Source organism: Trichosurus vulpecula, chromosome 7, assembly GCF_011100635.1.
Source record: "Trichosurus vulpecula isolate mTriVul1 chromosome 7, mTriVul1.pri, whole genome shotgun sequence".
NCBI classification, from domain to species: domain Eukaryota; kingdom Metazoa; phylum Chordata; class Mammalia; order Diprotodontia; family Phalangeridae; genus Trichosurus; species Trichosurus vulpecula.
Window position 1 is genome coordinate 213,881,656 of NC_050579.1, and position 27,796 is coordinate 213,909,451.

The following is a 27,796-nucleotide window of genomic DNA, read 5'->3' on the forward strand; positions in this document are numbered from 1 at the left end:
GACTTTCAAACACAAGAATCAAGAGAGACATGAAGGGGTAAACAAGAAAGAGATATCATAAGGGACTTACCAAAGTTGAACTGTTTTGTTTACATTCCTACATAGAAAGATGATGTGTATGATTCATGAGACCTCAATATCATAGTAGGTGAAAGGAATATGCATATATGTGTGTGTGTGTGTGTGTGTGTGTGTACACATACATACATATATATATATATGTATATATATATATATATATATATATATATATATATATATATATATACACACACAGAGGGCACAGGGTAAATTGAACATGAAGAGATGATATCTAAAAATATAAAATCAATTTGAGGGAAAATACAGGAATGTATTGGGAGAGGGAGAAAGGGAGAGATAGAATGGGGTAAATTGTCTCGCATAAAGGTGGCAAGAGGAAGTGGTTCTGTGGGAAGGGAAGAGTGGGCAGGTGAGGGGGAATGAGTGAATCTTGCTCTCATCAGATTTGACCTGAGGAGGGAATACCATACACACTCAATTGGTTATCTTACCCCACAGGAAAGCAGGAGGAAGAAGATAAAAAGGGGGGATGATAGAAGGGAGGGCAGATAGGGGGAGGAGGTAATCAAAAACAAACATTTTCAAAAAGGGACAGGGTTAAGGGAGAAAATTGGATAAAGGGGGATGGGTTAGGAAGGAGCAAAACATAGTTAATCTTTCACAACATGAGTATTGTGGAAGGGTTTTACATAATGATACACATGTGGCCTATGTTGAATTGCTTGGGGGGGAGAGAATTTGGAAATCAAAGTTTTAAAAACAGATGTTCAAAAACAGCAACAACAAAAAAAGTTTTTTTCATGCAACTAGGAAATAAGATACACAGGCAATGGGGCATAGAAATTTATCTTGCCCTACAAGAGAAGAAGGGAAAGGGGGATGGGAGGGGAGTGGGTGACAGATGGGAGGGCTGACTGGGAAATGGGGCAACCAGAATACGTGCCATCTTGGAGTGGGGGGAGGATAGAAACGGGGAAAAAATTGTAATTCAAACTTTTGTGAAAATCAATGCTGAAAACTAAATATATTAAATAAATTTTTAAAAAACTTTTAAAAAAAAGTACCTGCAACTCAGGTTGGTCTTGAGTACCTTTTTTGAGTCTTAGAGTGTTGTGCCTCTAAATTCATGGTCATTACCTTGGTCTACATAACATCCAACAATGGGCTGGTATAGACCAAGAAGTTGGTAAAGATCTCATTGTGCTCATCAATGGTATCTTATGTAATCTAATCCAATGAGGGATACAAATCTTAATGGATGACTCTGGTCCAGAAGAATGGGACAAACCTGACTGCCAAGGAGGAGTCAATTTTAAACAATAGATGGCCAAAGATGATCCAAAAGAAATGCAAGAAGCAGAAGAATGTGAAAATTATTTTGCTTTTGGAGAAGCAGTTCCAGCTAGGTAAGTCCCTTAGTTGCGTGGTTTAGAGGCCAGGACATTGGAAGTAAACCAAAGGTAACATCCTACAATTTAGGGAACTAAAGTTCTAACCAAAAAAATTGAAGTCTCAAAAAGAGGCTTCCACTAAGATTGGAAAGGGAGGCAGGAATATTAACTATGGTTCAAAACCTATGAGCATATAATGTACCCACTACAGAGTGATTTAAGGCACAGTATACAGGTATTGTGTCAGGACTGTTGTCTTTGTTAGTTAAGGTTCCATTTTGGGATACAATTATCCACTTATAAGTAATTAAACATTTTTTTAAAATTTATTTATTCCTAACATATCAAAGAGATGCAACAAAGGTGCAATGCCACTTTACTTCTATAGATGTTCCTATCCTTCATGGAAGCCTGTCTTGTCATAAGTGCTGTGACTTATATCAGAGTGTTCCTGACTCCGTAGTGGGTGGAATGTTTTATACCCTAAGCTGCTTTAAAGGATTCAGGGTCCAATCAAGTTCTGTATACAGATTTATAACTTTTTAGAGGCCATCCATATTGGTCAGTGAGGGGAAAGAAGGAGAAGAAACATTTATTAAGTGCCTACTCTATGACAGGTACTTTGGTAAAAATTGTGTAAATAATATCTCATTTGAATCTCACAAGAAACATGAGAGGTTAAGTGACTTACTCAAAGTTACAAACCTAGGAAGTATATGATAACAGTTTGGAACTTAACTCTTCATGACTAAAGATATACCCACTGTGCCACTGAGTTGTGAGAGGGGTAAGAGGAAGGGGGGGGACATCCTGGTACATGCTTTTGCTATCAAAATGGGTATCCTTTGGGGTAGGGGGAGGATCCCAATTGCACATTCACAGTTGTAGTTACGGGTACTCCAATATTAGTTGGTTAGATTATAACCATCCTGAGGGGCTGGCTGAGTAATGCAGAGAGAGGGAATAGAGAAAAGTATTATTCTAAGAAAATAGTAAATGCTGTTGTGTCAGAAAAAGAAAAAAAGGCCAGTGAATAGCTATCATAGGGAGGGTCTATGTCACTCATCCTCCAAGCTTCAACTTGGTTGGTCCTTCTACAGTTATACACATTTCCTGATCTCTATAATGAAAGAAAAAAAGTTTATTTCTGAATTTCTTTATCTGTCAAGATTAGTGATTATAATTAGAGCTTTCAACTTCGTTATCATTCTTTTCATTCACATTCTTACAGTCATGTATATTGTTTTCCCGATTCTATGTTAATTCAAAAATACTTTCATGTTTATCTGAACTCTTTGTTTATAATGGGGTACTTTCTTTGCATTCACCAACCACTATTTATTTAGTAACATGATCCTATTTCCATGTATTACTATTGTTTACTATTATGGCATTGTAGAAAATGTACCACTGGGGATAGGGGGACTTTCATTTCAGGTGGTTTTTCCATTTGTAATGAAAGTTCTCTCTAACCCTGGAGTATATTTTTCATACTGCATCTTGTCCATCACCACCACTCCCCTAAATGAAGGGCAGCACAAGGAGAAGCAAATTTAGCAGACTTGGAATTGGCTATGAACTTCCCATTCTAACTTACCCTTCCCACTCCAATTGATTCTCCTCATTTTCCTAATGCATGGCTTATAATATGACACCCCCTGAATAGCTCCCCAGACAGACACATACTTATGAATTTAAATGGCTCTCTATTACCCCAAAGATTAAATATAAAGTATTGTTAGGCACTTTATTCCCTTTACAACCTGGTTCCTTCCTATTTTTCCAGTTTTCTTTCATATCAGTTCCTTACATTCACTCTAATGTCCAGCCATATTGGCCTACTTGTGTTCCTCACACACAACAGACAATATCTGAACTCTCTGCCTTTGCACTGGCTATCCCCTATTCATGGAGTGTTCTCTTTCCTCACTGTTGCCTCTTAGAGTGCTTGGCTTCAAGCACCAACTTCTGCAGGGGTCCTTTCCTGGTCCCCTCAGCTACTATTGCCCTAATATCCAAAGTTACCTTTTGTCTGTTTTGTATATGCATTATCTAAATTTAATATTTACATATTGTTTTCTCTAAATGATTGTAAATTCATGGAGCGCAGACATTACTTTATTTTCCCTATTTTTAAACCCTAATGTTTAGCGCTGTGCCTAGTGCATAATAGGCATTAATAAATTATTTTTTCTTGATTATTTTGAATTATACTAATACAAAATTTCCACAAAACACCTAAAATATTTATGTGAAAGAAATCACAGGAAAATACAAGTGAAAATCAAGTATAATAGTGATTTTCCATCAACAAGTTCACTAGAATACTGTTTGTATGATGTCATCAGTTTTGGTCATTATTCTTCTGATTTTGTTATTAAGATAAACTTCTGCTAACATGGAAGAAAGACAGAAACTCTCACATTTTAATATTTTTCAATTAGTTGAAGCACAGAGAATACCTAGTACATAATAGAATTATTAATGTGAATGGTATATTCAAATTGAGATTATTGTACTTTTTAGAAAAGCAGAATTTTGTAGAAGTCCACACAGCAAGATATAGAAATGGACCCTCATTTGGGCATAATGATACAAAATAATTAAGTGTTTACTGCAATTATATGTTATTCTCTGAGTTTAAAGTAATCACAAAAACTACACAGGTTTATACTAATGAAAGGATTGTAAGTTTGGCCTAAGTTGCCAGTAAACTAGAGAAAAGAATTTAACCTGTCTAATTCAAGACGGGCATGCAACTTGCAGAACATATGCGAGGCTGCTTTGAGCTTAAGTGAAAGAAGGAACAGAAGTCGTGTAGGAGACCTACACGTGAAAGCTCTGAAAATATGTTGTGTGAAATGTTTAGTAGGTGGAAGTAAAATTAAAACCATCCCTAAAACACATCAAAGACTGCATGAGCACTTAAAACAATTTGTTTTCTTAGTTCATATGTATAATGCCTTTAAGTGATACCCTAATAGGAAAACCAATGTTAAAAGATGAACCCTGTTATCCCTAAGAGAAGATATGAAGACAGGTTGAGTCAGAAAAATGGTCATCAACCCCTAACGTTCTCTGCATTTACTTCCTAATCTTTTCCTAAATTCTACGGATTTCTACCCCTATTTCTGATTGCATACTTCCATGTCAACATCTTTAATCTTGACATTCCAAAGATCCCTTCTTTTAACCTTTTATATTTATTTTTCCCTTCATGGTTAAAGATTAGTTCCTGCCCTGTACCTATTGCTAGAATACCAGCATTTATCATATGTGCCTAGATGGAATATGACAGTATTGTCTGACTTTTTCCTTAGATCAAGGATTTTTAGTCTCAGATTCATGGATAGATTTCAAGGGGTGTATGAACCTAAATGAGGAAGAATACTGTTTTTGGTTTCACTGACTTCTAACTAATATTTAGCATATTTGCAATTATTTAAAAAATTATTCTGAAAGGGACAAAAGGACTTTATCAGACTGCCAAAAAATTAAAGAACCCAAGCATTTGTCACTTGATGCTGATAACAACAGAGCTGCTCATCATTCCTGTATGTCCTTCCCCATACCAATTAATGAGCAGAGTGCCATTTTTTTCCATAAAAGGTGGCAATAAAGCACAAGCATTCTTTAAACTAATCATCAGTAAGAATATATTAAACAGTTACTATGTTACAGATACTGTGCTATTCAGACACAAACCCTTGATTTTGAGTAGCAACTTCTACAATGTGATTGGGACTAGTAGGTTAAGTTATTTAAGTGTATGCTCAGGTAGAGGATGCAATATAGTGCTGCTACCAGCTATGTGCCATGTGTCTGTGATCCCTGAAACCTGGTTGAAAGGGTACAAAAAATCTTGTGGCTGACTATATTTGATAAAGGGTGCAAATTTTATACCAGAACCACAAAAATAGTGAGAATAATAACTTATTGCAAAAACTATCTACCAGTGCCTGTGGATTACCTAATATTTCCAGTAGCAGGGGTAGGAGAGCCATTCAAGGTACCCTACAAAATGACATTCTGCGGGTGGGGGGAATGCTGACATCACAGACAATTTAAAAAAAAAATTTCAATCAGTGAAAATCTGCCTTCACCCCTCCCCCACCACACCACCCCTTGAATGAGAAAGAAAGCAAAACAAAACTGTTACAACAATGTGTAGTTAAGCAAAACAAATTCCTCTACTGGACATATCTAAAAAGTCTCAATCTGTACTGAGTCCATTACTTCTCTATCAAAAGGTTGGCACTATGAGTTCTCTAGAATTATGGTCAGTCAATGTCGCAATCAGAGTTCTTAAGTCATTTAAAGTTTTGTCTTTTCATGTATAAATTATTCCAGTAGTCCTGCTTACTTCACTCTGCATTGGTTCATACAAGTCTTCACAGCTTTCTCTGAAACCAGTACTTTCATATTCTCTTATATAACAATGGCATTCTACCACTTTTATATATCACAATGCGTTAAGAAATTCTCTAATGTATAGGAACCCCCTCAGTTTCTTGTTCTTTGCCACCACAAAAAAAGCTGCTATAAATATTATTATATGTCTTTGATTAGATGGTGCTTTGCTGAGTAATCATAATCTCTCCATTAACTACCCTCTTCCTTATCTCCTTCTCTCCTTTTCACCTCCTCTTTCCCTGATGAATGAAATTTATTTCATTGTATAACTGTATATATGTGCTCTCACCTCCCTCAACCAATTTAGATGAAAGTGAGTTTTGAAAATCATTTACTTATGACCTCTTCCTCCTTTTGTGTAAAGATTTATACTCATTGGTTATAATTCTTCTTTACAAGTTAACTATTATATAAATAAGTTTAATGTGAAGGTATATGTAGAACCCATATCAGATTACATGCCATCTTGGGGTTGAGGGGGGAAGAGAAGGAGGGGAAGAAAATTTGGTACTCAAAAATTTATGGAACTGATTGTTATAAACTGAAAATAAAAAATAAATTAAAAATGATTTGTACTCATGCATTTCATTTATGTGCAATAATATTTTTCATCCTTCCTTTTCCTCCCCTCCCCTGAATTTCATGATCTCCAAAAACTAATCATTTTACAAACAAACTCTGAAACTCCTTCCTCTTCAGCAGTCCCTGCCTATGGGACTTCTCCCTTCCTCTGATTGGAGAGGGAGAGGATTGACATTGGAGAGCCCAAGATCCTCCCAAATCCTCTTCCATCTAAGAGAGACTTCCAGGAAATTAACTTAATTTCCAACCTGGCTCATCTCCTGAACTTCATGATCTCCAGAAACTAGTCATCCTTCAAGATGAATTCAGCTCTATGACTTATCTCAGATAATTTCTAGTCCTGGCTCTCATTGTGCCCCCATGTTGCATACCCCATTCCCACCTGTTTTTCAGTTCCTTTGTTAGATTGTGATCTTCCTGTTGGTATGGACTGTCTTATGACTCTATAGCCTAATAGTGAGTGCTTAATAAATAAATAATTGACTCCTCCAATATATTTCTCTTTGTCCATTCCATTATTTTAAATTTTTAAAAACAGAATTGGAGCCAAGATGGCAGAGAGAAGGCAAGAAATTGCCTGAGTTCTTCCCATTTTCCCTTGGAAACAACATTAAATCAGTCTCTAAATGGATTCTGGAGTGAGAGAACCAACACAAAGATGGAGTGAAACAGTTCACCCAGTTAAGGTTAATTTAGAAGGACTTCAGAAAAGGTCTGTCTCACTTGAGTAAAAGTAGAGTTTGCCCCAGCACAGACAGCACTGGCCAGCCAGTGGGAGACTCAGCCACAGCACACATCAACAATGGAGGCCCCTCAGTTCCTGACTCAAGAGGCCTGTGGCACAATGAGACCTCCAAACCCAGCATAGAAGTCAATTTCTCAGACCTCAAAACCAGGCAGCAACAGGTGCAACTAAACTGAGCTACCCTAGTGCAGTGAGCAACTGGCCAACAACCCAGGCCCTAGAGGACAAAGCCAATGACTAGGCCCCTGACCCCCAGCCAAAGAAGTTTAGACAGTGCCCCTTGTGCCCCAGGAGCAGATGGTTAGTAGGAAAAGTCTGTTGGACCTATGTGAGAGAGGAGAGTGGCCAACTACAGCCCCAGAGAAGCAGCAAGGGCAGATTGTGGCAACAGCAGCAGAAGCTTTCAAGACCTTTTAGCCCACAGAGAGTGGCAGGGATTGAGCTGTTGATCAGAGGATAGTTGCAGGGATCTCTTTGCTGGTGCTGAGGCAGGTTTCTCTTGCTTTGCCTGTGCTTCAATCTGGGTCATAGTCCTAGGTGACGGTCCTGAGGTGAGGAGGAGGCTCTGGTATGGCAGAATTTGTGGTGGCAGTGGAGAGGTAACCCTCCTCACATTTACAAGGCAGAAAAGAGTGCTTAAGGTCACACACAGACAAAAGCACAGACCAGGAGAGGAGTAAACCCCTTTCCTTAGATCATATCACCTTGGAAGAGCTGAAAATTTACAGGTCCCTAGAAGTAGCTCTGAAAACAACTGCACAAAATCCCTAAAGCTTGGGACAGTATATCCCCAACACTGGAAGCAGAGTCCTACCTTGACAAAGAGCTCAAAATTCAAGTAATTGGCAGGGGAAATGAGCAAACGGCAGGAAAAATCAGAGTTTAAAATCTTACTTTATTGACAAAGAAGGTCAAAACACACAACTGGAAAAAGACAATAAAGTCAAAGCTTCTACATTCTTATTTAAGGTACTTTGTTTCTTGGACAAGGTTTTGTATTTTTTGTACAAAGCTGTTAATACCTTTTCAGTTTTTATCACACTCTCATTTCCCACTTTTTTCTAGAAATCATTTCATTCAATAAAATGAACAAAAACCCTTACACCATCCTTTCAAAGAATTCTAATTGAATTTGTGAACAAGCTATGGTTTTCATTAAGGTTTTGCTTGTAGATATCTTGGACTCATCTATATCGTCTTTGGAGTGTCTTTGTCATCCTAATATCTTTTTTATAGTGTCATTCCTTGTGTATTTGTTCATTCTTCCTGCCTACATCCTGAATTTAGATTTTATAGTGGCATTGGTCTTTACATGCTTCTGGAAGAAACATCAGGCTCACTTTTATCCTCAGGGTTCTTACTACTGCTTTTGTAGGGGTATTGAATATTGTTTTAATCTACGCTCTCTTGGTCAACCCAGGCTGGGAGCCTGCAAGTTTTCAATGCTTTTAAAAAACTGGTATGATCCAGAGCAATGTCTTATCAGTGCCCTTCTAGTCTAAGCTCTGTAAGTTGCTGACCTGAGTTTGTTTTCCTATTTGGAGCTCAAATTTACTGCTGTTAGATTCAATCATCTAGAAAGCTCTGCTGGTTCAGTGTCAGAATTGTAGAACTTTTGCTTTCTTCTAGGATTCCTGCTCTGGTTATTCCACTGCAAATTTTATACAGGGCTGGAAACTTGCTAAGAAACTCACTCTGTTTTTGAGGTTATCACGACATCACACAGTTTCTGCTTGCTTCTGAAGTTGATCGTGACTCAATACAGAATGTAGAGCTTAAGAAGTAGTGCTAATAGATCTAAAAGTGAACCAGAATTAGTACCGATCAGGAAATCCAAGAAAAAAATCTAGTAGGTAATTCTTCCCAGCTATATAAGGAGAATAAAGCAAAATCTATGGAAAATTATGAAAGGGACTAGCCAAGAAAAGACACATGGAGTGTGCCAGCTGAGGGAGTACAACAGGTCAAGAAGAGCACCCAAAACCTGAACAGAGAAATCTAAATTTGTGCGATCAACTGGTAACTTTATTTCTTAATATCTGGTTCCAGGTCACAGATCCATGGCAAATTGAGAAAAAGAGCTGTGACTAAGTATGGTCTTAGGACCTATTAAATTTAAAATATCTGAGAAATCTTAAGGTGTTTAAGATGAGATGTACAGGCCAAGATATCTAATAGGTAGTTTGAGTTGTGTAATCTTTGTTTCAAAGACCATTGGTCTCCTTATGGGTGGTGATGAAGGTGATGAATACCCTGCCATGTGTGAGAAATGAATATTTTTCTCTTATATTTAATGATCAATTATTGTATTAGGACCAAGGTTTTTCCCCTTTTCTATTTCCTCAGCCATAAACCAACCAGTGTGGGAAATTTCTCTTAGAGATTTACCCAGGCCAAGGTCTAAACAGAATAGTAAAAGAAATTCTAAGTTTATACCATGGGTGGGGAACCTGCAGCTTCCAGGCTACGTGTGGCCCTCTAGGTCCTCAAGTGTGGCCCTTTGCCCTTGAGGAGGAAACCTTAATGAGCACATAGTGATATAGGTACCTTAACAGTTTTTGTAGATAAGGGGGTTATGTTAGCTGTTGAAGTCGTCATACTCACTTGCTGGGCAAGTACTGATAATTCTGCTTGCCAAGTGTAGTCACTGGTTACAACATAGATGAACAAAAAATCTCTTTGTTCAGTAAATATATTTTAATATAAAATCTTCAACAAATTCCCCTCCATTCTATGAACAAAGCATTCTAATTGGTTTCCAGTTCCCTGCTAGGGAGCAGTGGGGGTAGACATTTACATATGCAAGGTAGTGCAAATAATAGGAGTTGACATTTTGACAACTTAGAGATGTAGATAGGCTTCCAACCCAGCTGGTAATTTTGCAAACAGCTTCCAATTTGCCTCTGCTAGATGTCTCTTCCAGCATGACCCACATCTGGCTACCATAGCAGCAGTTTCCTAGTTCTAAGAAGGATAACCCCTGGTGAGAGAAAAATAAATAGGGAGGTCTCTTCAGATACATCACCATTCCCTTATCCTAGCTGTAGCCCCAACTGGGGGCTTACAACAGTGCTCAACCAAATAATACAACTATTCATTGCCAGGGTAGTCAATAGCCAATAAACATTGATTAAGTGACTGTTGTTGTTGTTATTGTTTTAGTCCTGTCAAAGTCTTCATGACCCCATTTGGGATTTTTTTGGCAAAGATAATGGAGTCGTTTGCCATTTCCTTCTTTAGCTCATTTTATAGATGAGGAGATAGAGGAAAATACAGTTAAATGACTTGTTCAAAATCACACAGTTAGTAAGTATCTGAGGCCAGATGAAGTCAGGAAGATGAGCCTTCCCGACTCCAGGCCTGGCACTCTATCTACTGCTTCACCTAGCTGTGGCCTACTCTGTGCTATATACTGTACTAAGTCAAGCTCTGGTTCCTGCCTTCAATGAGTTCATAATCTGAGTGTATATAATATGCAAAAGGAAGCTGAAAATAGGTGGGGGGCTGCTTCTTCAGAAAGCATCATGATATTCTGGGAAGACAAGCAGAATAGGTTGATGGAAAATGAATTTAACTGAAAAAAATCTGAGCACTTTATAAAGGGAGTCTTTGAGAGAATTCTATTGCTCCACCCTTTAGTCCTACAATCAAAGGAGAGATGCAACTGTGGATGCTGAGGAAGTTTCGAGTATCAAAGCAGAACCAATCTCCAAGACGATGATATTTCAGGTGAGGAGCATTCTATCCATTGTGCCATATAGCTTCCCTAAAGTATTCTATGAATCAAATTAAATGCTATATAAATGTTCACCATTATTATTTTGTCTCAAGAGACAATCGACCTCTTGGGCTGAATTTCTAATCCTACAACTACTGATTTTATTCCTTCTTAATTTCTTATGTTCCAGCATTCTAAAAAAAAAAAAAAAAACCTGTTACTCAGGTAATGTGGCCTTTTGGTTAATGCATCTTGATTTCTGCTTTGACCCTACCTTTCTTAACACTGAAGTATCATCCATTTCTTCTCCCAGTGCTTGACAAATATTTTGGGGCAGCCCACATGAGCCCCACCCATGTTGATTATTTTCTATATATAAACTACAGATCATTTAACCCCTCTCTTCTTCAGTGTTGTGATCTGCAAAATGAGAATACTATCACTTTCCATCTCACAGGGTTCTTATGAAGATCAAATGAAAAGCACATGGTAAACTACAGAGCATTCTGTGAATGAGTCATTATTGTATTCTCACGATAATTTGTTATAGAAACTTACAGCAACATGCCAAATTTCATTTAAATCTAAGCAGTGCAGAAAATTTATCCATGCAAAGATACATTGACCACTATTATAGTTTAAGACAGCAGGATGGCCTCCAAATTTAATTTAAAGTATATCATTTAGTACTTAGCATTTCATAGTAAACCAACTTTTTTCAAAAATGATCAATGCTTTTGTTGACCTGAAAAATTTGGTGCTTTGGTTCAAAAAATTTATTGATATCATGAATGACAGAATAAAGAGCATTTTCCCCCCTGACGGGGAAAATTGCAAAGTTAAAAAAATTCATCTAAGTTACTCACTTTTTATTAATTGAATATTTTAACTCATTGGAAATTAACTCAATAAAAGCATTTTTTTTGTTTTAATTAACTCCTTTTTTAATTTCCCCTGAGATTTACTTTGCATTTGGGCAGTTGGGAAGATATAAGAATATAGTCTATATACATATTATTTGACAGAACTCCATGCCAAAAATTTATCCTCTTTGAAACTATGTGTTTACTTTCTCATAGACACAGCTTGAGAGTGATATGATCCCATTTTCTGTATTGTAATCAAGTTGTTCCTAGTAGAATTAACTAAGAACCATCTGTAAAGCACACTCAATTTTGCTATTTATTCTACTGACCAGAATGTCCAATAATCACTACCACAACAAGCATTGTTAAAATATATTGCTATGTGTTAAGCCCTGAGGATACAAAGAAATTCACAAGTGGTCTCTGCCCTGAAGGAAAAAAAAAACATTTAAATCAATTGGATATATGAGAGATCCCTATAGAGAAGAGGAGATAACCTCCTAGGGAAGACCTTATCATTGAATGAAACTGGGAGAAATCTCTTTGTATAATACGAGATTTCAGCAGATACTTTGAAGGAAGATAGGTAAGACAGATGTAGGAGATAAAAAAAAAAGATAAGAATTCCAGGCATGGAGAGTCACTAGTGAAAAAAGTATAGAGTCGGGATACAGAGAATCTAATGCAAAAACAGCAAGGAGGCTTATGTCATTGAAATACAAAAACATATAAGGGAGTAGCATGTTAATAAGAAAGGTAGAAAGGGGCAGATTGTGAAGGGATTAATGCCAAAATAGGACTAGAGATAGAATTAAGGCAGGGAGACAAACCAGAACACTTTAGTCTAGATAGGATGTGATAAAGACCTATGCCATGGTGGAGTCTTTCTTAGAAGAGAGAAGGAGTATATGAAAGATATGAAGGTAGAATTGACATGACTTAACCCCAACTAGATATGGGGAGGGGGGAATGGCGAAATCAATGTGGCCAAAGAATTGAGGATAACACCAGAGTTGTAAGTTGAAGGACTGGGAGGATAATTTTGCCCTCTATAGTAATAGAGAAATTTTGAAGAGAGAAATGTTTTAAGGGAAAAGATAATTAAATCATTTGAGGAGCTATTAAACTGAAGATGCCTGAGAAATTTTAAGGTGTTTAAGATGAAATGTACAGCCCAAGACGTCTAATAGGCAGTTTGGGTTCTGTAACCTTTGTCCCAAAGACCTGGAACAGCTGCTGTTCCCACTAGTGACCAGGGATGTGATTTTCAGAAGAGTGAGAATAGGGGAGAGACCATATGGTAATTTGTCTGATAGAAGGTCTAAGAATGGCATTTCAAAAGCCAATAAATTTTTTAAAAATTAGGGAAATTACTCAGGGAGAAAAGGAAAACCCTGCCCTTTTCCAAGACTGGCTGGTAGAAGCTATTAAGAAGTATATGAATTTAAATGCTGACTCTATATAAGGGATGGCAATCTTTAGCATGTATTTTATTAATCAGTCTGCCTCAGATGTTAGGAGGAAACTGGAGAAATTGGCAATGGGACCCCAAACACCTCAGGCCCAATTATTGGAGTCAACTGCCTTTGGAGTTCTCAACAACAGAGATTTAGTCAAAGCAGAGGAAATAGAATGCAGGGAAAGAACTAGAGACAGAGAACATGCTCAATTCTTGGCTGCTGCCATGGCCAGGAAAAAACCCAAGGAGTCTCCCTCCAGGATGCTCCCTCGGAGGAAGCTTGGCAAATTGGGCAGTGGGGAAACCTGCTTGCAATGCCACAAGAAGGGTCACTGTTCTAAGGAGTGCCCCTCCAAGGTGCTCTCTCTCTCTCTCTCTCTCTCTCTCTCTCTCTCACTCTCTCTCTCTCTCCCTCTTTGTACACACACACACACACACACACACCTCTAATTTCTTGTTTGTTATGATTTGGATGAATGAAGTTTTTTTTTTTTCTTCCTTTTTCTATTCACAGTTTGAATTCCTTGCAGAATTAATATTTGGTGGAAAAGGGGTCAAATCTTAGATATAAAGCTTAGGGTTCACTTTCTCCCTAATAATGACATTACAATAAAAAGTGAGGTAGAACTAGATCATATCCCTTAGATTATTAATATTTAATGGAACAGGAAGATTATATTTTTAGTCCAGTATTTCCCTTCTCTGAGGAAAGCAGAGTGGTCTCCAGTCCCAACTTCATGCTTACCCTCCTGAAAGGAATTAAGATGTCTCTTGGAGGAGGTTAAGGGAAGAATAGAATAGAGGTGAATATCCTGCCTCCTTCTGAGTCCCAAAACAACAGGCCTCACTACAAATGGGCCATCTATTTATCGCTACTTGACTGGAGGTCAGGAGAAATGTTAGGGCCAAATAAACATGAGAATCATTGTTTTGGAGATGTTGATCAACCCTGTGTGAAATGATGAGATCATCAAGCAAAGTAGAAAGGAAGAAGAGAAGACAATATAAGACAGAGTTCTGGGGAATGCCCATTAATTTTGGATATGACCTTGATGAAAATGTGTGTGCATGTGTGGGTGCACACGTGCATGCATGTGTGGCCAAAGTGTGTGTGAGAGAGAGAGACAGAAAGACAGACTTACAGATGATGGGCTATAGGCTCTGAGAGCCCCCTTGAACTGTCCTTGAATCTTCCCACTTGATGAGGTTTTAACAACAATGCTATTTGCCTCCACTGTGGCTATGTAAGGCCAATAACACCAGGATACAGGAGGGCTACTAGCACAGGTTCTTTGATCTGCTTTTCTAAGGAAAGCAACTGTAAGGGGTTTACAATCTCACTTTAATAAAACATATGTGTGTGTGTGTGTATCATTCACTTAGTTCATGGGGAAAAGTCAGCACACTGAACTTCAGAGCAAATACAAACAAATTACAAGCAGAAATTATATAAACAGAGCAAAACAACACAAATCAACAGACAGGCTTCTATCTGTCTGACCATAGCAATACATGCACAGTTACCAGAGAGAGAGAGGCACCAACATCTGGAGTTTCAAAGCTGGGGGGGGGGCACTCCTTAATGGCTACCCAGAGTCTCCACACCAATACTCTTCCAATGAGTGAGCCTCCAACAAAATGCTAACCTCAGAGTACATATAGACTTCTTGAGGGTCAGAGTGCTTTACATCTCTTGAGGGCTTCACACTTCCTGTGACCTAGCTAGCAAAAGGGTGTGGGCCTTCCTAGAAACAAAGTTAAGACTCAATCAAAGGCACTTGATTGTCCCAGTATTAAGAAGCAGTCCAAAACAAAAGACAAACAAAAAGTCCCACTTTGCTTGCCCTTACACAGGGCTTTGCCTGAGGCCATAAGCCTTTCATTATTGCTAGGCCCAAGTCTCTGTTACTCTTAACCTGGCCTAGCCCTCCATTGTCCAGCTTCTTCCCTCCCTTGATCCTATCAAAGTATCTATGCCCAAATCTGTTAGGCTTAAACTAGCCTAGATCTCCATTTTCTATCATCTCCAGGTAGCCTTCAGCTATTTTCTACCCTTAATCCCATTCTTGGAGTCTGACCTCTAGTTACCCCAGTCCTATCAAGATCCTCTTTAGACTCCTCCTCATCACCCCAGAACCTCTCCTAGATACCTCCCACAGTCTTTCTGTGTATGAGTCTCTACTTGCCTCAGTGAAGGTGCTCTGATTCAAACCACTTCAGATTCAATCTGGCTGGCTTGTCAACACAAGCATCACAAAAGCTCAGACTCTTAAGACTCTACTCAATATGGTGAATCTTTTATAAACTTTCTGTTTCTTTGGCTGTAAGAAGTCTTGAGTTGAATTCATTTGGCAGGACCTGCTGTGTCAGTATTCTTGTGTCTCAAGCATCCCTAAACCTCAATATATGGTTTTCTGACCTCGTCACAGATAGAGATGGACAGTGACAGAAACAGGTACAGAGAGAGCTACAGTACCAGTAAGAGAATTCTCTCCACATTCTTGCCATATGATCTGGGCTTGTTTTTTTGTTTTTCTTAAAACCTATTGAGACTATCCTTCAGACTTCCCCAGAGTTCATTGACTAAGGTGACTAAAGGCTAGAATTATTGCTATCACTTTTGATTGCCTGAGTATAAAAAAATGTAATAAAGAGCTTCAACCCCTTTTTGAAACTTGGTTTTGTGGACCACCACGTGCTCAGGGGCAAGAGAGTAATACTGAGTTGAATCAACTCAAGACATCCTTGCCTCACTTCATTATTGAATATGCTTGTTCCTCTATGGCTAAGTAATTTTTTAAAACTATTAAGTGATCCAGAATTGTGTCATTTCCTTCCAATACTTGACTTAAAGAGAACTGTCTTGAGTCAGGGCCAGCCCACTACTGTTCTCCACCAGGCCCAAGTAACAAGGACCACATGAAAGACAGTGGACCAAGACAGAACTTGTAAGCAACAAACCTTGCAAGAAGACTGATCCATCCCACCCTAAATCCTCCTCTTAAGACTTCAAGTGACTAACGTGTAGTATTCATCTTTAGGAATAATTGTCATGCCTTCTGGGACTACCGTTTTGTTTTCCTCCTTTTACAAATCTTTTCTGGTCATCACTATTGCTTGCCATGTACACTTTGGCCATTGTCCTCATCTTACTCCCTGAACCATTAAACTCTGCCTGGGGTATTCAAGCTTTGGTAAGTGTGCTTTTGTCTCCTCTTGTTTAGGACCAGGCCTCAATTCTATCTCTAAGGCATGTCCACACAATAACTTTATCTATACATTCTCTCCTCCCAACTCTTTATAGCATCCCATCCCACCAAGTTCTATTCTTTATTCCCATAACTTAGCATAGCACTTAACATATAGTATGTTCATAATAAATGCTTTGTGTATTCACCAGAAAGGGTAAATAATTTCCCCACTGTTAGACTTCCCAATAGGGAATCAGTTTCCATACTGTATTTTCATTTTTCCATCTTTTCTGTCAGAGGGATATTTGAAAATCCAATTCAATCTAGCAAGCATTTATTTATATGTTCAATGCACTGTTCTAGATACTGCCATTAAAAGACAACTACAACAATAATAAAAGACTGAGTATCTGTCCTCAAGTAGCTTATGTTTTAGTAGGAAAAAACAATATATGTGCCATTAAGTAAATTCAAAACATAAATTGAATGCAGATTATTTTGGAAGAGAGGAGTGTAATAACTAGATGCATCGGTAAAAGTTTCATATAGAACAAAAAAAAGTGGGGGGAGATAATTCCAAGCCTGGTGGAGGACCTATTCAAACACAAATAGGAGGGACATGGATCATTATATTTAGGGAACAGTAAATAGTCTTGATTAGCTAGAACAGGAGATTGGATGATGGGTTCTAATGTGAAATCAGTCTAAAAAAGAGTTCTTAACCTGAGGCCTACATATAAATTTCAGGGGACCTGTGAATTGTAATGGTAATCAGGCAGGATTTTTTACTGTTTTTCTCTTTTGGAATGGTAAAGCTATATAGTAGAATTAAAAGGACAGATTCAAGAATGATTACAAAAGTGGAAATAATAAGACTTGGTGTTTCAACAATCTGGCTAGCAGCTTCTGTGCGGGTGTAAGATCCACCCACAGCCATCACCCAGAAAGCTGCCAACAGCACAGGTTCTTTTGATCTGCTTAACTAAGGAAAGCAAGGTGAAGGGGTTGACAAGTTCACTTTAATTCAGCATACAAATATCAGTCACTTAGTTCAGGGGAGAAGGCCAGCACCCTGAACTTCAGAGCAACATACAAACAAATTATAAACATCAACAGACAGATATAATACAGAATCATAGTTACAAACACCTAGGTTCAGCCAGGGAGCTCAGAACAAGGGCTGGCCCAGGATCATGCACCACCACTGCTGTAAGGAAAAACTCCAAAGAACAGATAGCCAACCCCTGGTTTTTATATCTTTTTCAGCATCGGGGGTGAGTCACACATGCAACTCACCCACATGTCCTAGAATCGTCACAAAGAGGCGGACGCAAACCCATGTTGTCTAAAAGCCTCTTCTCTCCCAGACGTGTAAGCTAGGCCCTCCCTGGAGTTAGCCCCACCTTAGTTGCCAATCCGTACCCACTAAGATTTTACACCTAATAGGGCTTTGGGCCTGGGGCTTAGCACCTAGTAAGGCTCAATGAATTACTCAAAGGGAACAAAAGCCAAACTATTCAAGGGCACTTGTTGAACTAAGTGGTAAGGAGCCCATTTTTGCTTACCAACACACTTGGTGACTGATTGGTCTTGTCTAGGGGAAAAGAAGAGGGAAAAAAATAAAAAAATATATACCAAGATTTTGAGCTTGTTGGACTAGCAGAATGATGTGTCATTAATCAACAAATTGTGCAATCATCAAGTAATGATTAAGTGTCTAATATGTGCAAGTCACTGTGCAAGGTGTTGGTGATAAAAAAAATGAGTAAAACAATCCCTTCTCTCAAGGAACTTACATTCTAATGAGAGAGACTATTTACAGATTAAATATGAAAAAAATAAGAACAAATAAATACAAATAGTTGTTATATAAGATACTTTGATGGGGGCACTTACAGTTGAGATGATGAGAAAAAGTGTCAAATGGAAAGTAATACTTGAGTTGTGTCTTGAAGTGAGGGGTTCTGTTAGGCTGAGTTGAAGAGTGCAGTCTAGCCGTTTGGGATGACCATTGACAGAAACAGTAAGAACAGGAAATACTATGGGCTGGGGTTCAGTAACAAATGTGGAGAATAGATGCAAGAAAGAGAAGGAAAAAAAAAAACTATGGAAGATTGTTTTGGCATTTCTTCATAGAAGAGATAGATGAAACTGTGGGATCTCCAAGGAAGAAAAAGTAGAGAAGTATAGAGAAAAAGTAGAGGCTTGAGCTATGATATAATGCCCATGGTGAAGCCTTAAGAGGAGACATAAGAGCCAAGAAAGTAATTTGAAAGGGAAGGTTATAAATGTAAGTGCAACAGAATAGGGCAGCGACATGGACACAAAGGGAAGAGTTTAAGAGGTCTATAAAGCTCAAAAATTTAAATGATGGGGCAGCTAGGTAGCTCAGTGAGTAGAGCACCAGCCCTGGAGTCAGCAGGACCTGAGTTCAAATCCAGCCTCAGACAGTTGTCACATGTACTAGCTGTGTGACCTTGGGCAAGTCACTTAACCCCAATTGCCCTGCCAAAAAGCAAAAAAAACAAATTATGCTCAGAGTTCAGACAAAATGAATCTTACCAGACTAGATCTAGGAGAATACTTAGAGATCCAAGCACCTTATTTTACATAAAGGTGAAATGATCTCTAATCACAACAGCACTTTATGTGGAGCTAGAACTAGAATCTACATTTATACCTCTCCTAAATCCTGATGTTCTTTCTACTATGCCACACTGAGAATAAAGAAAAGGACACTATATGAGATATTTATGTGATCAATGAAAATCTTTGAGAGAAATATGTCAGTAGAGAAGCAGGGAGAGAAGCCAAAGTGCAGATGATTAAATGAATGGACAGTGAGGAAATATAGGTACCACACAGGAGCTTTAACAAAAGCATATTTATTTCAAAAGGCATTATCACAAATATAAAAATTTACTCCTCCTAACACATGGGAGGCGTAACCCTCCTTCCTCTACCTTTCCCTTTCATTCTATGGGGAGGGGAAAGGAATTGGGTTCATAGTATAGTTTAAGCTCCTATAGACCATAGTTTCACTTCTAAATAAAAATCACTCCTCAGGCTTGAGTCACAGCCACCCTGATTTCTCAGGACCTCCACATTTCCCCATTTGGCTCCATATAGTCCTATGGGAATCACCTAAAGCACCTGAAACTGAGAATAAACAATACAGAATATAAACAAACACAACCATACCCACTTCTCACCGCCCTCGGGTTCATGATACTACTGTAAAACTGAAAGTTTGGTTAAAGGAGGCAAACCCAGCTAGGTGATATAAAAAAAATCCATATACTTTTTTTCCCCTTAAAGCTAGAAGAACGTGATTACGGAATTAGAAGGAGTCTTCTGATTGAATGGAAGAAGACAGACAAGGTTTAAGTAACAAATCCTAACTGCAGTTTATGATCTCCATATCAAAGAAAGGAAGTTCTTAGGTAAACATGACAATCCGCAAGATTAAGATCACAAGATGCAAATGTAGAATCCCCACTATTCTGGTTGGGGACATCCTGTCACCAACAGGAGAGATACCCTTTGTCAATCTTATCTGGTCTTTGAATTTGCTGACACAGAAAGGGGGATTTTTTTTTAGAATAGAGCAAAGCAGTTTAAATGTTTTGGGTATTATTGGGGTTCAAATAAATCTGAAAGGATTGACACTCCCAAAAACATTTCTTGAAGCCAAAGTAAAAAAGAGAGTATGGGGAAGGATTTTTTCCCCTCCTTATTGATGATTGTATTCATGCTGGGGACAGAAGAGTAGTGAAAAGATGGCAAACCTTCTTAAATAGAGATTTGGGGAGGAGCTCTTAGATCCCTCCTCCAATCAGATGAAGCCCAGGAGTAGAAGGTACTGCTGATGTGATATTGTAGGATGAAGAGGTTGGAGGGGCATAATAGAGAGTCCAAAGGAGTGTAGCCAGTTTGCAAAGTGCTTTTTATACATGTTATATATCACAGTGACCATGCGAGATAGTTGCTACTATTATTCCTATTTTACAAATGAAGAAATTGAGTCTAAGGGAGGTGAAATGACCTCCCTATGGTACTTTTCTACCCCAAGGTAGCATGATCCCCAAATCTGAAGATTGTTTATTATAATTATTATTGTTGTTATTTTTTGTCTATTCTGCCCTTCAGGTGGCTCTCTCAGAACTTTATTCTTTGCATAAACCTGGAGTTTGCTGCTCATGTTTTAATTTTCTTTTTACGAGGTACTAGAAAAGTTCAAGTTTTTGTGTGTCAGAGTAAATGTCCAAGGCAAGACTTAAATTCAAGTTTTCCTGACTCCAAGTCCAATACCCTATCTAGTGTGTTCCCTATCTCCCTAATAAGGAGTTTGGATTTTGAGAAAGCTAGTAATAGAATAGATATACATAAAGGAGGAAAACCAGAATAATTTTGTGTCATACAATCCTCTCCACTCTGCATATGCTGCCCTACCTGGTTTAAACTCCACAGGATGAGATTTCCCTCCCAGGTTAAGGTCATCATCTCTAATTGCAGCACCTTGCTGCTAACTCAGCCTAGCCCAGGGGTTGGGAACCTGTGGTCTTCTAGGTCACATGTGGCCTTCTAGGCCCTTGGCTATGACTTTTTGACTGAGTCCATGTTTTACAGAACAAATCCTTTTATTAAGGGGATTTGTTCTGTAAAGATTGGATTCAGTCAAAGAATCACAGCTTGAGGACCTAGAGGGCCATACGTGGCCTCCAGGCCACAGGTTCTCCACACCTGGCCTAGATTGATATTGCCTTCCTTAGCCTCCTCTGTTCTCTGATTGGAGGGGCTACAGGGTTGAGCATCACATTCCTCACAATCCCTTACTTATAGAGGTCAGAAACTAGTCTTTTCTAACCAATCCACTGTTTCCTTTGCTCTACTTTGTTTCAACTCCATGGAATTGGATACTTCCTACTTTCCTTTACTCCCCTCCCTCTCTGACACATACTGGCGATGTGACACTAAACAAGTCACTTGAAATCTCAATTCCTCCAATCAATGTCTTCAGACTATATGTTCCAAAATAGTTGGGGACCTGTCTTGATTGAGGGAGTTTCTTCTATTGCTTTCCCTAAATCAATGAAATCACATAATTGGATCTCAGCACCTAAATAAAAAAGTACACACAAATACAAAAGGGTATATATATATATATATATATATATATATATATATATATATATATATATATATATATATACATATATACACACACACATATATATATATACACACACATATATATGCACATATGTATACATACACACACATATACATATACGCATACACACACACAGAAATATATAAATTAATAGGGGCAGCAAAGCCCAGTAGATAGACACTGGCCCAGTGGAGCTACGTTCAAATCTAGCCTCAGATACTCGATACTTACTAGCTGTATTTCCCTGGGCAAGTCACTTAACCCCTATTGCCTAGCCAAAAATAATAAATTAATTGATGCATTAATTAATTAACAAATGAACAGCAAGTCAAGGAATAAAAGAATACATAGATTGATAGATTTATAGGTGATAGATGGCTAGATCAAGGAGAAAAAAACAAGTGAATAAAAGCCCTCAGCAACAGGGTCCTTCTTTTTTTATTTTAATTTAAAAAGTTTCCCCTTTTTAAATTACTTTAAAGCATATTTCTTGAATAAACAGTATAATAATAACAGTATAAGAAAAGAGATGATTTACATGAAAATGCAAATTTACTCTGCACAACTTGGTATTCCTTTGAAATATACAACAAAATCATCATGTAAATATCTTTTTTTTTCTTCCCTCCTCCCATCCTTGTAGCAACAATGTTGCTGGCAGCTGCTGTGGAGGTGTAAGGAGCAACAACAAGAGCACACAGGAGAGCTGCTAGCACAGACTCTTTGATTTGAATTTTGAAGGAAAGCAACTCTGAGGGGCTAACAATCTCACTTTAATTAAACATGCATATATTGGTCACTTAGTGCAGGGCAAAAAATCAGCACCCTGAACTTCAGATGAAATACAAACAGAAATTACAAACAGGGAAAATATAAACAGATCAAAAGAGAGACTTTTGTCTGACCACAGCAGTCAAAATAACTCATTTGCTCAAAGTTGTTCTTAAAACAATAATGCTGTTACTGTATGAACTGTTCTCTTGGTCCTCCTCATTTAGCTCTGCATTATTCCATACAAGCCTTTCCATGTTTTTCTACGATCACTGAGCTCATCATTTCTTATAGCACAATAGTGTTCCATTGTCATTATATACCATAGCTTGTTCAGCCATTTCCTGATTGATGGGCATCCCTGCAATTTCCAGTTCTATGCCACCACAAAGAGAGTTGCTATAAACGTTTTAGAACATATAGGTGCTTTTCTTTCTCCCTAATCATCTTTGGAAATAGATCTAGCGATCTTTAAAAAAAGACAATAATATTAGTTTTGGTATAATTGGTTTTCTTTGTACTCTTATGAATTTATTTTATTCATTTAAATGCTTTATTATGGGGGATCCATAGGTTTTGCCAGACTCAGAAAGGGATCCCTCATAATAAAATATTTAAATGAATAAAACAAAAAAAATAAGAACCAACCCCTGACCTACCCAGAAAAAGAAAACTTCACCATAATTAGATCAATTCCTTACTTGTAAACCTGCTGTTCACAAGATAATGTTTTATTGAACAAATAAAGAAAAGAAAAAAAAACTAAAACAATTTAAAGTGCAACTCTTTGTCTCTAAGATTTCATAATGTAAAAATCCATAGTCACAGTTCACATTCTAGAGTCGTCCTGGTTGAGAACCCTCACTAGTGTAATCATCGCTATTTTTCTTTACTGGTCCTTGTTGGGAGAGGTGTGGATCCTTTTCTGCTGAATCCTATTGGTCTCTTGTAGTGCTATCACTTTGCTCGCTCTCAAAGTGAGGAAAGAACCTTGAGTATAATCTCCACATAAAAGAAAAAAAAAACAGTTGATGCGAAAGATGTGTATATGGGTGTATTGGTACAGATATGTTAGAAATTTTGTGTGAAATACATGCACACATACACACACATCTATGTACTTTGTCTCTCCCTCTAATCTGAAGCACTCATAATTAAGCTTTTATTTCAAATCTACAGCCAGTTTGTACTAAAAAATCTAAATTGGGTTTGAGAATTCACAATTCATTAGATTTGTTTTCCTTCTAGGTGTACTCTCACCTAGTCTTTTTTTCATACACTTACCTAGTCTTATTGTTATTTTTCAAGTAAGTAGAATTGTACAGATTCTAGCAACCATCTATATATATATATATATATATATATATATATATTTTGTTTAATTTTTGTGAACAACTCATTTCTCTAGCTTGGAAATTATCTCACTGTTTGCTCATGCATTCTTCCCCATGTTTAGAAGAAGTATGGCATAAAAGTTGAGACCAAATATTGGTCTTGAGTCAGGAGGACTTTTTTTAGAAATCCTCTTAAATGCTAGCTATGTGAGGCAGGTCATAAGAGCTCTCTACCTCAGACATCTCCTAAGGATTTATCTACTAAGTTGCTGGTGTCCAAAGAGGAGAAAGGAGATGCCATCCTGCATTTTCTATCAAAGCAGATATATTCATATACAGATATTTATTTATGTATGACTACGCCCATTTATATATTCTAGAACTCTTCCTTGTAAAAAAAAACAATTTCTGAGAAGCAATTTTGTTCTATCATTTTAACAATTACTGAAATATGCATGAAAATACAAACTGAAATCATTTGAATAAAAAACATCTATAAAGAAGCAAATTTCATTACAATAGTTTCTTTGCCAAGGTGGGTATTTGAAAAAAATTACTAAAAGTTTATCATCCATAGTCTGTTAGTTTCCTCAAAGTAACAATGATTTAATATGTATGCATGGTCATATGAAAAGAAAGTAAGACAACTATTTAAGTCTCTACTATGGTGACACTTTTGTTTGTCTATTATTGTTTAGTGTCTTTTTCTGTGCCCACTTGCTAAGCCTCTTCCATTTCTGAGAATTTTTCATCATTTTCTAATGTTTGTTGAAGTTAGCAGATAGTAGAAGTAAAACATGGAACTCCTTTCTCCTTCATTCCAACTTTTCTTTAACATTTTCTTTTATGTGAGAAATGTGCTTTAATTCTCTACCCAAAGCGCCTGCTTCTTTTAATGTTTTACACCTCTCTGGATTGTGTTGTATGACTTTTTCCAAAGCATCTTATTCTAGGTGATGTTTTTCTTGTTCGTTTTGCTTGAAAGGTCTGCTTTTTGCACTTAGAATTTTTTGTGTGTTCCATCTAGGTTATTTTCTATATCTTTGTAATTTTTTCATAGTTTTCCATTTCTCTGAGAATCATAACATAGTCGAGCAAGATTCTTCCCATTGAAAATTCACACTGAGACAATGAATTTAGCATGTGCTAACACTGTCTGTATCCTTCTTCCTAAGATCCAAAATTGCACAGTCTTTACTAAGAGATTGATTTTCCCATTATCACCAGCACCATCTCTATCAATTAAGAGGTACTTCCTTGTTTGTCAATCACAGCAACTTAATGGTGGAATGTCTCAGGTGGCAGAGTGTAACAACGTTACTTGTAGCTGCTGTGGAGGTGTAAGGCCAAAAACAGCAGCACACAGAAGGGCTGCTAGAACAGGTTCTTTGATCTGCTTTTCTGAAGGAAAGCAACTTTAAGGGGTTAACAATCTTATTTTCATTAAACATACATATATCATTCACTTAATTCAGAACAAATATAAAAAGAAATTACAAAGAGAGAAAATAACACAAATCAACAGACAGGCTTCTAACTATCTGACCACAGCAATTCATACATAGTTACCAGAGAGAGAAGCACCAACATCTGGGTTTTCAAAGCCAGGGGGCTCCTTAACAGCTACCCAGAGTCTTGTCTGGCCAAATCACATGAACACTCTTCCAATGAGTGAGCCCCAAGTAAAATGCTAACATCAGATTATATATATATATATATGTGTGTGTGTGTGTGTGTGTGTGTGTGTGTACACACACACATACATATATATTATATGTACATATATACATATATTATATATACATACATACATATATGTGTGAATTTTATATATATATATATATATATATATATATATATATATATATATGCTGTTTCCAATCAAAGATTCTTGATTCAAACAAAGGCAAGACTCAATTAAAGGCACTTGGTTGCCTTAGTGATAAGAAGCACTTCAAAAGGAAAAAACAGCAAAAAATCCCACTTTGCTTGTCATTACACAGAGACAGCAGCTCAGGTCAAACTTCCACAGTGCAACTGGACAAACTGTTATGGATTACCTCCCAAGTTAGCTGCAACTACCAGAACTACTGCCTATTTGTTGTTTGTCCTTCATTACAAAGAAAACCAATGACATCATGGAATGATGTCTTGACTCATAGTCATTCTCTCTTCCAGAATCATCAGAGTCCAGTAGCAAGACAAAAGTCAGGACAACTGGCAATGGCTTTGAATGCAGTGGATGACTCGTGTCTTCGATGTCTGACTAAGATCTAAGTGCTCCACAGTGCTGCCATACACCGCCTTCATGGCCATTGGAACATGTTCTCATCAACCCATTCTACTAGGAGAATTCTTTACATGCTTTGGGTGGACATCCTCCTTATTTGCTAATGAGTCTGATGCCCATCGATTACTCTCAACTTGGTTTAGCCCATCTGCCAAAAGGATTTACCCAAAGAGGTTCCTGTGCATGTTACAGTTTCTTGTAGGCATAGGTGAAAATTGAGTGCCAGGTACAGCAAGCCTAAATACCAGAAGTGCTAGTTCTCTTTGAATACCCCATACACTCATTTTAATACATTATTGAACATACTCACTGAGCAAACACTTAAAGCAAATTTGCACAAATTACAGCTTTACAAGTATCAGACAATCTTCAGTCATTAGAGGGGAAAGAAGGTGTATATATGTATGTATGTGTATATATATATATATATATGTATATGTGTGTGTATACATATATGTATGTATGTATGTATATATTCTCCCAAGATCAAGGGCAAAAGTGCTATGGCACTCTATTGCACAGTTCAGCTCCCCCATTGATTCAACAGGATAGAGACTTCTTTTGAATTAAATTTAAATCCTTTAGCATCACCACCTTGTTTCATTGCTTATACTACTTCCTGAAGTCCATCATCAACATATGCTCATGCTTCCAGTTATTCTCAGAAAACTGAAGCAGAGAAGGTTATCTTGATAAAACAAGGTTGACATATGGTGTTGGCATGTGGTCTCATGGAAGTCCAACCTCTCAGCTAAGGTAGTACTGGATTGTGACACAGATTGCTGGGCATCAAATATAGCTTTCATTCTTTAGGTAACACCTTAGATTTGATTCCATGTGTACTTTCAGAGAAAGCATCTGAGTCCACGTTAATCTTCCCAGGCTAGAAGTGAATGTTAAATTCAGAATTGGCTAGCACTGCTTCCTCTCTTTGGCAGGTAGTATCCAACTTGGCACTGGTTAAAACATGCCAATAAACTGCTCTCAGTCCACATTTGCCATTTAGCTCTGTACACATAGTCTTTGAACTTTTAGTAATGCTCATCTTGACAGCCAAGAACTCCAGCTTGTGAATGGGATGACAAATCTGTCACTATTTCCTGTGGTGCTAAATGCCACCTATTTGAGGTGGCCCTTACTATCTATTGAGATAACTGCTCCCAATCTCTCCAGGTTATTACCTATGTGCAGGACAAAGAACTTGGTTATATCTTCTTAGATACCGCATTATCTCTGTAGGAGACAGTTGATGACTCTTAGAAAACATTAATATTTACCCAATTATCAGTCTCAAAATGATTTTATGGGTTTAAAAACACTTCAGCCTTCCTAGCAATTCTGCTCCTCATTCTCTCCAATCATGAAAATGTGAGAGACTGAGGCCAATCAGTGATTTAGCAATAGAATTGTATTGATCCTATAAGCATTTACGATAGAAGATTCCATAAATTTTGGAGGTTTGGACTAGTTTTGGACATCTCAATTTAGGGTCACTTTCATATTTTCAGGGCACAGAATTGAGTATGAGAAGAGAACAGAACAGCGTCTGAGGTAAGTCTTCTCCAGTCTCACTTTATCCATTATGCCACCTTCAAATTATAAAGTACTTTTCAAAAAAACCCTTTGGACATCATACAGGTCCTCAGATTCTATACTTGACAAATTTTTCCATATTGGTAAAAAGTTTACTCACGAGTAATATTCTACACATGTCCTGCTCATCTTCCAAAGATAGCAAGCAATCAACACTAGCTTGAAAACTACTCGTGGAAGATTAGGGTAGGACAAAAGTGTAAACTCTTTTCTCATACTCATTATCTT

General features: G+C 37.6%; 1 pseudogene; it reads right to left on the reverse strand.

The window, feature by feature from the left end:
• Positions 1–24,405: 24,405 nt before the first annotated feature.
• Positions 24,406–27,203, reverse strand: LOC118857804 (annotated as a pseudogene).
• Between the last annotated feature and the right edge of the window lie 593 nt (positions 27,204–27,796).